This window comes from Pantherophis guttatus, chromosome 3, assembly GCF_059756535.1.
Source record: "Pantherophis guttatus breed Tessera chromosome 3, ASM5975653v1, whole genome shotgun sequence".
NCBI lineage: Eukaryota > Metazoa > Chordata > Lepidosauria > Squamata > Colubridae > Pantherophis > Pantherophis guttatus.
This window is the reverse complement of record NC_142065.1, coordinates 35,412,248-35,427,135: the sequence shown is the minus strand read 5'-3', so window position 1 is coordinate 35,427,135 and position 14,888 is coordinate 35,412,248. Positions and strand designations below refer to the sequence as shown.

At 40.5% G+C, this 14,888-nt stretch overlaps 1 protein-coding gene across 6 annotated transcripts in view; it reads left to right on the top strand.

The window, feature by feature from the left end:
- The first annotated feature begins 3,987 nt into the window (after nt 1–3,987).
- The window catches only part of CHD6 (chromodomain helicase DNA binding protein 6), a 156,125-nt gene continuing 145,224 nt past the window's right edge, over nt 3,988–14,888 (top strand). For 2 of the 6 annotated variants that reach the window (XM_087889274.1, XM_034414085.3), the window contains exon 1: nt 4,528–4,734. The gene's annotated coding sequence lies outside the window, so the exon portion shown is untranslated. Of the gene's footprint in view, nt 4,238–4,527; nt 4,735–14,888 lie in introns of those variants that run through there. The other 4 variants (XM_034414089.3, XM_034414084.3, XM_060689691.2 and 1 more) reach the window with 3 other exon arrangements.

Sequence of the window (14,888 nt, the reverse complement as noted above, 5' to 3'; positions counted from 1 at the left end):
CCATCAATACCTGAGCCATACCTGTGACATGATACACTGATGGAATTATTAACTGGTTACAACCTGAACTGAACAGTTTACAGTGAAAAACAATAAAACCTATCAGTATTCACTATGCATTACATCCCTGTAGTGATATTGATAGATTACACCTGCACTGCAGAAATGGAGGCAGAGATTTACTTCAAGTCAAACAAACTGTCAAAGAAAAGAAGTATGCATTGACTGATTAGCCAGGAATAACCATTGATGCAAATGAAAATTGGAAACTTATGGAAGGTAGGGGAAACAAAACATAAATATTTATTTATTTATTAAATTTGTTTGCTGCCCATCTCACCATGACTTTGGATATCTTGAAATTATATTGAAATAAAGTAATAAGACCATGAACAGAATGCTGGCAAGGAAAAGCATTACATGGTCAATTTCGGCTAAAAACTCACTGCTGTGATTTCACATATTAGTGTACAGAAAAGCTTACATCCTGCAAGATATATGTAACATCATAAAACATTCACATCTGTCTGAACATCTGGCTGACTGCGAGATGGACCCAGCGGTGAAATCCAGCCGGATCTATCTGGCTCACGCGAACCAGTAGCATCGGTGGCGGGAGGCTCCGCCCACCCACCGGGACGTCATTATGTCCCATTTTTGACCCTCTGTGCATGCGCAGAACTCTCTGCGCATGCACAAAAAAGGCACACGTCCTCACAAGTGCTGGATGGACCATAATAATTGGTTAGCTAGTCATACAGTCAGCCAGATGTTTAGATTGGATGTGGCATTTTTATCATTTCACATTGTTGTTTATAATAATAGTAATATATTAAAAGTTGTATGCTGCCCAAGTCTCAATGATTCTGGGCAATCACAACGCTCAAAGAAATTGCAGTAAAATCAATAAAAAATAAAGATAAAAGATGGCAATGATGTGAGGGGTTTAATTCTCCTGGATAATGATCCAAGTTTTCATGGCTGTTCTAAATAAGAACAGAGTGGGCCCATATGGATTTCAGGGATGAACATTACCAGAAGTCAGGTGATGATATAGGAAAATGTCTTCTGGGCTTCTGAGAAATGGCCTGTAGACTTCAATACAGTGATTAGGAAGTCACACAGTAATTTGAAATAGTTATTTACTTAGAGAAAGTATAAAAATATTTGCAGGAAAAATACAGAATATCTTTCTTCATGAAAACCATCCTGCATGGACAAAAGGAACCCACAAGAAAAATTTAGGCACCATCCATATGTAATACAGGTAGTCCTTGACTTAAAATCATCCATCTCATGACCGTTTGAAGTGACAATGGCACTGAAAAAGTGACTTATAACCATTTTTCACACTTATGACCATTGGAGCATCCCGATGGTCACATGATCAAAATTTGGATGCTTGGCAACTGGCATGTATTTATGGCAGGGTTATATGTTCATCTTTTGCAAACTTTTGCCAAGCAAAATAAATGTGGGAGCCAGATTCACTTAACAACCATGTTACTAACTTAATAATTGCAATGATTCACTTAACAACTGTGGCAAGAAAAGTCACAAAATGGAGCAAAACTCACTTAACTGTCTTGTTTAGCAAATGTTGGGCTCAGTTGTGGTCATAAATCGAGGATTACCTGTAACAAAATGGACCTGAGCACTTTTATCTATTTAGGAAGCCTACACCAATTAGAACAATTGTTCAAACAAAATTTTCCAGGAAAATTCATTAAAATTAGTACAAAATCTTTTTTCATTTTTGATACTTGCTGAAATCATTTTTCATTCCCTGAATGTTTGATATTTCATGCTGCTGTATGTTATAGGTACAAAACACTGAGCAATATTTAGGTAATATAATAACTCTCCTAGAGCAATACAAAGATTAACCTATATTAAAACACGGAACGTTTACATGTTTTAATATAGGTTAATCTTTGTATTGCTCTAGGAGTGTTATTATATTAACTAAATATTGTTCAGTACTTTGTACCTATAGCATAGAAAAGTTAAAATAAGTAACAAAACCTCTTTCTATTCTTTGCAACTTTCTTGCCTTAAATTTCTACAGTGAGACTACATCAACATTAGCCATTAAGCAATAGGTAGGATTAAAAATTTCTCCCTTTTCAGCATCAAATTAGCATCTCTCTAGAGTTGAATAAAATTTATATTCACAAGAGTAGCCTGCAAGAATTGTTAAACTATTTCCAAAAATAAATTACAATCATTTAAAAAAAAAAAAGGAATTTCAAAGGAATCCAGACCATGCTAATCCTACAGGTGCAAGTGACTATTTGATAACTGTAAAAGAAGAAAAATTAATTATTGCAATAGAATATCAGCATGGCCTGATCTTATCTCATGAATAAGACAATACTGTTAAAATGAATGAAAAACTTCCATTTTTAATGTTTCAAATTTTCTGTCATCTTTTTGCCAAGCGTAGTACTGTACCTTGTTCTGAGATGTTACTGTATTTTTCATTTGTATAGTGGATTATGATAAAGAATTTTAGTTAGGAGAACACAAAGAATGCACTGCAGGATTCATGTAGAACTTTGATCCACTGATAATTATATAAATAATACATATTAGGTACAGATAATACATATTAGCATATTAAAATGATAGTTTAATAAAACTTTGCAGAAAGCTAACTTGATCATTTAATTAATCTTGTTTTACTGCTGATATTTTGCCTGCTGGTTTAGCTTACCTGCTATCATTATCCTCTATACATGAATGTTTCTGTTTGTGTGGAACGGGGATGAATACTGCTTTTCCCCAACATCTTGATTAATTGGCAAAGCTATATCCAAAATCCACTCTCCACTCTGTTAAGGCTCAAATGGTTCTCAAATGCACTTCTCTGCTCTAGAAATTAGTCATTGTACTTCTTCTACCCATCTCTTCACACCAAAACTTCAGCTTTCAAAGCTTACACTCTAACTAGCCTGGTATTAGTGATGCTATAATTCATGAAAAACAAGAGTTGGGTTACAGTTAGTTTATTATAATCTCCCTCAGTGTGATGTAATCCAGATTTTTGAAAATGTCAGTTCTTTGAATTCGCAGCCAGTATGGGTGTCATTAGACCAAGCCTTACCACCAAGTCATCAAAGTATAACCGTCTTTGTTCAGGCAGCATTTGCACAATGTGTAACTGTACTTAATATGATTTACTCACTCACTCACTCATTCAGATTTATGACTCATCAAATTATACATTAGCTACATGGCATTGATTCATATAACACACTAGGTTAACAGTATAGCTCAGTAGCTTATCATTCAGTCTGTTGTGTAAATGAATATGTATGTCAACTTTTGCTAACCTGACAAACTCCAGAGATATGTTCGATTGACACATCTCAACATTGTTTATAAAACAGACGATGGTTGGAAAGCTGAAAGTGTATCAGTTTAAAGGAGGTTGGTTTAGCAAAACAAAAACCAACAACAAAAAAACACTTTTATGGAGTCCTTTCACCCTATAAATCTGCCCAAATTTGTAATGCTACATCACTGTTCCATTGAACAGCATATAGTAAATGTGATGCAAACTGGGCTCTAGCATATAGTGGAGCATATGTATATGTATGGTTCTCTATATACAGATGTTTGAGATGAATCTATTCAACTAGTGCCACAAGCAATTTGATCTTACGTATTTCCCAAGGAGTAATACCAGAATCATAGTTGGAGTATGGAGAAAAAAAAATAATCGATAGAAGGTATATAATCTAGTTCAAATTTTCCAGAAATTAATATATTTTATAGAATGATTAAAATAGTATTTTAATTGTAGGGTTTAGTTGATCACTGAAAAAATTGATCTTAAATTACTTTAGGAAAAAAAGGATTTAGTGGTGCTTCGCGATGTATTTTATACATTTCCACTGCAGCCATAATTACTCAACATAATTTTTAGTGGAGGTGGGGAGGAGAGAGAGCAGCTCTGCGGATGAACAGCTTGTAAGGACAGTCGTGATCAGCGGCTCTTTAAACCAAGGCAACTTGACATCCTCGGAGTACCACGCCGGATTCATACTTCCCAGGCATCAAAGAAAGATCTGCAGCGTCCAGTTCGGAGGTTGCACGTCCCACCTCCAGACGGTGTTTTAAATGCAGGAAATTTCACATCCGGGAAACGAAAAGCGAGCAAAGACGTGGAATGCAAAAGGGGGAGAGGTTCCCCCCCTTCTTCTCCCTCCCTTCTTCTCTAATGCTATTTGAAGTAAGTAAACCCCCCCACCCCCATCCCTTGACTGGAGGTGAGGGAGGGGGGACTCTCTCTTGCCCTTCCGAGCTTTGAGAAAGTTGCATCCACAGTTGCCTCAGGTGCCAGAGAGGCAGAGATGGAAGGGGAGAGAAACACCGGGACTGCGGATCCGGGAAGCACCAGGAATTGTTGGGGAGGTGTTGGGGAGGGAGGGGGGGGGGAGAAAGGAAATTGCACGGCTTCTGCCACAGCCAATCCCGGCAGCGATCACATCAATGCAAATAGGAGCACAATGGAGCTGGCAATAAGCACACTGCAGCCAAGCTTGGAGCGGGTTGCGTTTGGCTGACGGGCCGCCGCTCCAATGGCAGGAGCTGGGGGTCTACGGGTAACCAGTGGCGGCGATGTGGGGGCGTGCCGGTGTCAGGCTAGGCTGTCCTTGCAGGGTGTCTGGGCTAAACTTCACCAAATAATAGCTGTTTGTATTTTGGCTGCTGCAGGAGCCATTTTAGGTAAGTTGTGCTCTGAACTTTTTATTGGCGCGCTGTGCGCTCGCCAGGAGCGCTCGGGGTGCACCAGCCCGGCCCGGGGACTGGCTATGAATGAACTCGGGTTGCTCGGCCAAAGCCGGCAAGGCGCTAAGAGACGGCGGTCGGTCGGTCAGTCGGCCAGCCGGCCGGCCAGCCAGGCGGCCCGAGCTCGGCGTGGAGGGGGCATGCCGAGCGCTTCATTCTCCTCTCGGGCACTGTCATGGCGTTGGGGAGGCTCTGCCCTTGGGAGCGGACCTTCGGGCCCTGGGCGTCAGGGAGGGGATGGCTCATGTGATGCCCTCTGCGCAGATTTGCTCAGCGGGAGAAGAGGAGGAGGAGGAGGAGGAGGAGGATGCCCGGCTGGACGCAGCGAGCGGCGATGCCCCTTGCAGCCACAGCCTCCTCTCTTAAAAGAACGGGGCTTCGGAGGTGGGGAGGGGGAGGGAAGACGACCCGCAGCTCCTCCCTTGATCGTTCTCCGGGCAGGCAGGCGGGCGGAGGGCTACGGCTGCGATGGCTCCCCATGACCCTCTCACCCCCAGAAGTTCTCTGCGCCTGCCCACTGTTTTGCATGGGTGGCGATAAGGAGGATGCGCCGTCCAAGCCCAGCTGCGCCTCCCTTGAGTCTGGTCCCACGCACTGCAGTTTGCTTTCCCTTCCCCCCCCCCACTCCTCCCCCCCCCTTTCAAGGCGCTCTTGGCACACTCGCGCTCACACAGACACACAAACACAAGAGTCCTGCCCACCTGCCTCGGTTGCAGCTCCATCCACAGTACGTCCATGAGTCATGTGCATTCCTGCAACCATGACCAAGTTTGGTGCAATTTGGGGGCTCGAGAGAGAAAGAGAAAGAGAGATTCAGCATCGATAGAGAGTTGGAAACCCCCCCCCCCGTCCGCTCCTCTCTGCATTGTTTGGTGTGCTTTCCAGCAGCATCTTGCCATCTTCTGCATTATGATAAGGAGAGCTGGTGTTATTTTGTAATACGGCTTGCAAATATTTGCACATTTTGAAAAGCAAAGTGGAGATGCTAGTACTCCTGAGACTTTCAGGGCAAAAGAGCAAATCTGGATCTTGGGTGTTCTTGTATAAACTACTGTAGTGCAGTGGTGGATTATGAGACATTCCATGATAACCTCTTGTCTGGTATCCTCCAGACATGGGAGATCCCAGAATCCCCAGCCAGTGCAGCTGTTGCCCATGCTGGTTGGAAATTTTTAGAGTTCTAGCCTCAGAATATCTATTGAGGACCATGTTCATTAAGCATCCCAGAATTTATGGACATTCCGCGCAATACACAGGAGCCTTTGTATAGCTTTGCGTAGAAAAAAACACCCATAGACTTGGAAAAGTGACCTTGGGAACTAGTAGTTTATATAGTATGGATGTAACGTGATGGAGGGTATATTGAAGTAGAGCCTTTAGTTGAGTTTAAAATATTTCCCAATCCCCTTTTTTTTGAATCCACGAAGTGAGTATTCCAAATAATGATTTGGGAAATACTGCTGATATAACACCCCCCCCCCAAATTAACAGATATTAATTGTGTATAATAAAAGCTGTGATTTTAGGATATTTTATACTTTTACAGTTTTATATTGTAACATTGCAGCCAGCAACACAATTTAAAATCTACAAAATCATCTCTCTCAGGGATTCTTTATACACAGAGCAAGCAAGGACATTTTCTAATCCTGAAATGATTAGAAAACAGAAACCAAGCTGCTAATGAAAGCAATTAATGAGTAGGGCTTTCTGTACTGCAATAGCAGCTGTGGACAAAACTATCATCATTGCCAGATCATATGTTCCTCTTCTTTTGCAAATCAGACATAGATTGTTTGTGACTCTGCAGTGATACAGAAAGCATGACAAGTCTCATTAAAGTAACTTCTCATTCATTCTATTGCTGCTGTTTCCTAGTGAACCTGTAGTTGGATTACAAAGCTTTAATCATCATGTTGATGATTTCTTTTGAAATTCTTTATTTCTTATTCTAGGTGCTTTTTCTGATAGAGTAGTATTGATCAATAAGTTGGTTGGCTTAAACAGTATAGGAAGTTAGAGGTAAACCTGCATGCTAATAATATAGTTATTTACAGTTACAGTTTGTGAAATCATTTTCATGTAAACCGAAACATTTTCTCTGCACTGATTTGACTTTCTGACAATTGTTTGATACCTTAAAATTTTATACCTTAAAAGCTAGGAAACTGATGAGGCAGTTTATATTTATGAGGTTCCTGGTTGGCTTATTGGGCAAAATAAAGCTGTTATAGTGCGTTGAATAGACTGGATATACCACAATATTTGATCTTTAACCTACTGATCTGTTGGAAGGCTAAAATGGGACTCTTATAATCATGTATGCTACTGTGAATGCTTTGGAGAACATTTACTTTACATTTTTAAATTAATATGGGATAAAATCAATCAGTATCCTGGTAGCCTATAATTTTTCTGAACAATTACTAAAAGATTGAACCAAATGATGTTCTAATCCTTAGTATCTCACTATTTATGTTGTCTCCTTTCCTATTTAGAGGCATTGTAACGTTAATCTTTAAGCAGCCCAGTTCACATATAGATTCTTCAGAATGTTTTATGACTTTCCAGGCAAAACTTTAGAAATGCAATTTCCTGGTGGTCTCCTGTCTTAAGTACAACCAGGTTTGGCCCTGCTTAGCTTTTGGGGATCACTCAGAATTTGCTAATAACTGGATAAGAATATTAACTATTGTTTTGTTGATGGTGCTCTAGTGATATTCTGGTGATAGTATTTTAATATTGCAGGCAGATATATTGAAATAATTTCTGGGGTTATATCAATTATAGATTTAATTATTTTTGTAGTACCTTGCTATTAAGATCATCCTTTCATTAATATGATTTGTCTTTATTAATCGTATTTCTATACTACCTTTAGGACTCTAGAAGGAATTCATTAATATAAGAAAGAATCATCTCACATTAGCAACTTCCTTGTCCTATCCCCACTGATACGATGTCACGTGCAACCTCAAAAATTGCCCCATAGGACTGGAGCCTTGCTAAAATAGAATTTGTATATACTTAAATGGTGGGAAATCCTCTTCCTATTGATAAATGCAAATTTTTGACAGAAACGTGCTATTGGATACCACACATAGTCTTTGGATTAATTCTCTGACATGTAAAGTAGCCATGGCATATTTGCTTGGAAACCAAAACAAAAAATAATGTTTACTGTGGTTGTGCCTTTTGTACGATCAGTGGATATAAAAATGCAAATCTAATTTTCATGGTTTTGCCAGTATTTTAAGTATTTATTATTATGTTGTCATTTTTAATAGATTAAAGCCAGAAATGAAACTATGCATTGATTGAGTTTATTTCAATATCATAGAATTTATAGGATTATAGAGTTTCAAGGGACCATGAGAATAATCTAGTCCAGCCTTCTGTAACATACAGAAAAACCACTTAATTCATAAGAGGTGGCTGGCTTCTTCCTAAACATTTCCAGAGATGAACCCTTTAATAGAGTATTCCATAGTTGTATAGATTTTAACTATCAGGAAGTTTTCCTTTATATTTAAATCAAATCTAGATAGCTCCAACTCATACCTGTTATTTCTGTTTCTGGTTTCTGTTGCCATAGAAAACAGTTCATGATACCTTTCCTGGAACTTCCTTTTATGTACTTTAACACAGCTAACATTTCTCCTTTGTCATCTTAATGAACATTCAAGGTCCTTCAGCTGGCCATCAGAGAGCAGATCCTGGAGTATTTGTGTCATCTTTTTTGTCCTCCTTTTGAATCATCTCCCACTTGTCAATATTCTGTAAGTGGGATACCTGAAGTTGTATGCCAGCTGTGGTCTCACCAATGCCAACTGGAAAGAAATGATGATTTCCAGTGGTCCTTTTGATGCTTCCCAGAGCTGCATTAGCCCTTCTAGCAGCTGTCTGATACTACTAGGTCACGTTTAGCTTGTTGTCAATAACCTCATCAAAGTCTGTTTTAGAATAGGCTTTTCAAGCCATGAATGTACATATGTCCCTCATTTTTTCACCCCCAAATGTAATACCTGACATATTTCCCTCTTAAGAAACATCTTGTTTCTCTCTGCCTAGTCTTCTAACCTGCCCAGATTAGGCTACAATGTTGTTTTGTCATCCTGAGTATTCTAGACTTTCTAATGTTATATCATTCATAAATTGGCAAACAGTCCATCAGTGCCAGCAGTCAAGTAACTAATAAAAATGTTGAATAATACTGCCCCCAAAATTTATCCCTGTGAAATCTCACTAATTCCTACTTCACTTAACTGCACTTGTTAGTGAGAATGCCTGTAGAACTTTGTCAGAAGCTTTGCTGAAATCAAGATTGATTATATCCACAGTATTCGCCTTGTCCACTAGAATAATTACTAAATCAAAGAAGGAGACAATGTTTGTATTACCTGATTTATCTTTTACAAAGCCATGTTGGTTCTTAGTAATCATGGCATGACTTTCAAAGTTCTTACAAATGGCTTGCTTTTTTACTGGCCCTAACATTTTTACACATTTTATGTTAGGGTCATTGGTCAATAATACATGAATCCTGTTTTTTTTCTGTTTCCTGCAGAAAGTCACATTTGCTCCTCTTAAATCCATCACCACTTCCCAATTCTCAGGATCAGTCAAAATAATTGACAGAAATCCTGATAAACAGTTCCTTTATATAGACTGAATGTCATTAGAACCTAGAAACGTGGGCATTTAAATTAGCTAGAAGTTATTTTCCTATATTTTTATGGACAGGCACTCTCCTTCAATATCTTTTCAAAATGCAACTACTTAGATGTCATATTACCTCATTACAGTAATATATCCATGATTTTCCAGATGAAACTCAGTATATGATAGCTTTATAGGACATTTGATGAATAAGTAAATCTCTATGTAATTACTTCATTGATAGCTTTAAAGTGGGGCTCCTGTTTGATCGGTGATAAAAGAATACAATACAAACTGGTATGGAATTTTGCTAAAAAAACTTGTTACCTCTATTTCAACATTTTTATTCAACATTTTTATTTAAAAGTCCTATAGAAGCTATCCTTGGCAAAATTATTTAACTTTATATTTTACTTTAGAGATTTTATTTAATTCCATATTTTACTTTAGAGATTAGTCTTGCTCTGTTCCAGCTTAATTAGACAGTTGCCAGTTTCATACATATATGAATCAGTACAAGTTGTCTACAGCATTTTCACAGCTTGGGTTTGGAAACCTCTATTTAAAAATGCTATAGAAAAGAGGAGAGGGAAAATTTGGACGAAGTAGAGTTTGTACAATGAGGCAGATCAGGGAATAGGTTTGAGCCTATTTGCTCCAGATTTAATTTGGCATAGAGGATGAGAGGTCTTGCCATTGCAAAGAAACCTGAAGTCCAGTAATTCAGAATCAAGAGGCATCCCCCCCCCCAATTATAAATATATAGTTTACAAATAGAGGAACTGTATTTTCTCTCACAAAAATGAACTAAAAAAATCTTAAAACATAATAAAGCACAGAGGAATGGAACTTGCTTCTGGGTAGAAATGCACATTTAAATATTGTAATGCGAGTTTTATATATCAACTAAATAGTTTTGGAAATTTAGCTGAAATTATTTCAAAGATATTGTCATGGTTTCTCAATGGCTTTCTTGTCTTTTTTTTTTGCTACTCCTAAGGTTTTACGCTCGTTTGTTTCTTAAAGTGTGTATGTAACCGCCCATCTTTCAACCAACTGGGAGGCTCCCAATCAAAGTGTATGAAATATGTATTTTAAGATGTATTTGTGCAAGATCAGTAATGAGAGTCGAACTACTAATTCAATGTGATTTGGAAATCATCAACTGCTAATTAAGCTCTCGCTTTTTACATACTACAAAGTTACTGCCAGATTATTGGCATTAAGGTAAATGGGAATTGCACATCTGTACATTTGATTGTGTGCAGTCTTTATTTGGGCACATCTCATTTGTCTCAATAAAATTTGCATTGGAAATATTCCAGATAAACTGTGATTTTATTGTATCTCTTAATTTACAATAAAAGAGAATATATGTAGTTCAGGGTTGAACTGTGGAGTCCTTGATGCTCCCTGAACAGTTGTTTCCATGCAGACATTTCATTACCTGACTAGGTGACAGCATCAATGCACTGATTAGCTATGCACTACACTATTACCGTAGTTTACATAAGAATTGCAGAGACTGTGTTTTTCTCTAGTTATGTTAGCAATGTGAGCCAGTTGTTTCTATCTTATATGAACGTCATGCTGTACCTAACATTCTTAACATTTCCTACCAATTCTGATAGTAGCTTTACAATTAGCTGTTAAGGTCAGGATCTGAAAAAAAAAATTGTTTATTTGTTAGTAATGGTTTTTTCCTTGCCTTATTAGTCAATTCTACAATTTTCTATTGGGTAGGAAGTTCACCTTTGAATAGTTCTGAATCATTTCAAAATACAAGTGGGTCATTGTTTACAATGCTCATCAATGCAAAAATACAATTCTTTACTTATAGAAAACTATCATATCAGGAGTAAACTAAATTTCATCTTTCCTTTCAATATATTGTTTATTTATTTAGTTTCATTTTCTGTGTCACATTTATATGGGCACTTACCTCACACAAAGTGATTCTGGGCAGATAAAAAAAATATCTGTAGTATTAAAAAACATACTACAAAACCAATTAAACACAAAACAGTAAACAAAAATAAAAATAAAACCCAAGTGAGAGATTATTACACATAATACAGCCAGAGTAATTTGCCAGGTAAGTAGTCAGAATAGATTGGATTGAATTTAGAATCTGTTTCATACGTTCATATTTTAGATAAAGCATTCTCAAGTGTTGCAAATCAAGAACATCTTTAAATCCAGAATAAAACCCAGCAGGCATTTTTCCTGTCTGCACTGAATTTCTTTTAGTCCAAAAGAAAACTGAAGAGGCAGGACTTTATGCTGTTTTAACAATCCTAATGGAAAGATGCTAAATAACCTTCATCTTTAGCCCCTGTTAAAATGAGAAAATTAGTTAAAAATCCGTAAGCTGCACTCAGTTACATTTTCAGACATTTATTTGGTTTAACTAGTTTTCAGAATATCAGACTTTCAAAAATTCCTTATCAGCATGAGGACTAGAAGCTTATTATTTCAGAATAGCTACTGACTTTTGCAGGTGTTCAATGGCATAAGTTGTGTATATCTATATATATAAAAGCGAAAACCACTCACGCTGTAATCATGAAATCTCCAGAACCGTAAAGCCTACAGACTTGAAATTTGCCACCTATGTTCCTCTTGGTTTCTAGGTGGTCACTAAGAAAGGATTTTTCAAAATGACCATCGGAGCATTAGTATTTCCTATATTATGATTAACATGCTCTGATGCTAAGGAGTTCTGCTTCCCCTCTCCACCTGAAAAGAAACCTGTTCCAAATGCAAAACAAGCAGAGGAGAGGAGTTTCACTTTCATTTTTACTTTCACAGCAGGAAGCAGCTTTAATACAGAACAGTTGAGCTAAGCCACGGCCAGGCTCCTTCCTGTCTCCTTGCACACACAGCAAATACTGTTTCACTTTCCAAACAGCCCTCTGATGCTAAGGAGTTCTACTCCCCTTCCCCACCTGAAAAGAATTCTGTTCCAAATGCAAAACACAAGCAGAGGAGTTTCACTTTCAGTTTTACTTTCACAGCAGCAACCAAGGGATAGGATAGGGGAGGCTTCTGTGGGGCAACGCTGAGGGAGCGAAGGGGATAGGAGAGGAGAGGCTTCTGTGGGGCAAGCCTGAGGGAGAGAAGGGGATAGGATAGGGGAGGCTTCTGTGGGGCAAGCCTGAGGGAGAGAAGGGGAGAGGATAGGGGAGGCTTCTGTGGGGCAAGCCTGAGGGAGAGAAGTGGAGAGGAGAGGCCGATCATAACTACTCATTAATTTTCAAGCTGTAAGTGTCGATTTATCAAGCCCGATCACAGTTTCATAGCGAAGCACGGGTATCCAGCTAATAAAATATATGTTTATAACAAAGTGCACTCCAAATACATTGGACCTGTTCTCACCTAGACTTCCTGATTCATTAAAACACATGAGTAGTCCCAAAAACCCCTTTTATTGCAACAGCTGTGAATCCTGTTTGTTCACAGTTGAGTCCCAATTAGTTATAAAGAATCCTTTGGGAAACGTCCTTCGGAATAATCACCCACCTTTATCTCCCTTGACACGCTGCCAAAGACCTAATTGGCAAAGCCACACGGAGTCCAGAATCAGAGTTTCAGGCTTTAAGCTGAACCAAATGAACAAACGTTGCTTCCTGCAAAGGCCCATGTACCTTTGCTCCTCTTTTAAGTCTTATGGAAGGAACCAATCATCTCCCAGCCCTACTCCCGAGTTGTCCCTTTTGTTTTAGCTGTTCCTGCCTTCTGGCAGCTCTGCGCATGCGTGCACTGGGAACAGACTCCTCCTGTTCCTCTGCCTCGCTGAGGTCTGACTCTGGAGGCTCTGGAGGCAGCATGTATCTCCCTGATGGCCCTTTCTACTAGAGCATGGGCCCAGCAGTCAGGAATGGGTTAACTGTCATCTGTCCCGGACTGAGACTGCAATTTGTGAAGCTCCTCCTCTTCCTCTTGCTTCCCAGATTTCAGACTCAGTCAATCTGTTTAGACAGACTTCGTTGAGCTCTCCATTTCTGACTGCTTTGGCAAAGTTTTTTTGCTCCAATCTATTACTAATTACTTGATTTTTCAGCTTGTCTGCTTCAGAAGGGCTCCCAGGGATCTGGTTGAGCTCCTCTTTCCAGCGCGAAGGGCTCACGCCTGATCCCGCTGAGGACCACCTGGGCGGTGTTAGCAGGTGCCTCCTGACCATCCAGTTGAGGTCCTGCGCTCCAGCGCGAATGACTTCGGCCGGAGCCCACTGAAGACCGCTCCCGTGGGGTGGTGACTCTGCCAGCCAGCAGAGTCTTGGATCGGCATCCGTGGGCCTGGCCCACATGCGTCTCACAAAGGTTCTAATTGCCAGTTTCGCTTTCGGTGCTGTGCCGTGGAGCCCAGCGATCCCGCAAACGGCCATCCAATTTCCTGGGACTCATCCTCAGCCGGTAAGACCATTCTGGTCCCGAGGCTAGTGACTGGCGGCGGACGGGTTTTCCCACCCTCCTTGGAGGCCTTATTTTGGCCGTTTTTGTCGCCCGGTGGCCATTTTGTTGGCCTTCTTTTCGGGCTTTGCCTGCCTGGCCGCCATTTTGGGTCAACCTTGTGTTGCTTTGAGGCCCACATCTTTGATTTTCAAAATGGCCTTCACCTCCAGGCATTCCAAGAGGGGTTCCTCAGGCCTTGCCTCAGGGGTTCTTGCTCCCTCTAAATGGAGAAAGGCATCTACATCTCAGCCATCCAGGTCATCAAAATCCTCCAAGGCCTGGCAAAAGGAGGAATTGAAAAGGCACAAAGCCCTGGAGAAAGTGATAGAGAAGGCAATTAAAGAGGCCTCTATGAGGGAGTTTCATCCCTCCCCTGTAATTCCTCCCTCGGACCCAAAGCCATCGGATGATCAAGGAGGCCCTGTCACCCCAGTTACTCAGGCCCCGCCTCCAGCCTGGTCCCCTGTATCTGCCGGTCCAGGGCAGGCAGAGGATAGTGCAAGGCTCTTTGGGCCCCTTCAGTCCTCACCAGTCCAATCTACCCAGGGGGCCATTGAGGCCCAGGGGGCCCAAGTCATCCAACCGGTTCAGGCGGCACAGGTTATTTCTCAAGACCCGGTTGTCTCCCAGCCGCCTTCAGTAGCCCCCATTCCACTAACAGGGCTCTCACCACAGGGGGCTGGGATCCCCCCCCACGACTCCTGACTTGGCTGCCCTTATTCAGGCAGCTGTCCAGCGTGGCATTGCAGAGGAGATCAACACAGAACTAACTCATGGGTGACTGAGCAGTCCAAGGTGCAAGGGGAACTTCTACTTTCGCAGGGTTCGGTGGACCTGGATCGCTCCCAGGATCAGGACTATGCTAGAGCTTCTTCTAGTCAGGGTTCTGCTGCTGCTGGACATGACCTCAGGGAACCAGGGTTGTCGGATGATGAGGATCTGGCCCCAGGTCAGCCATCATTTTTCGGTCTGTTTAAG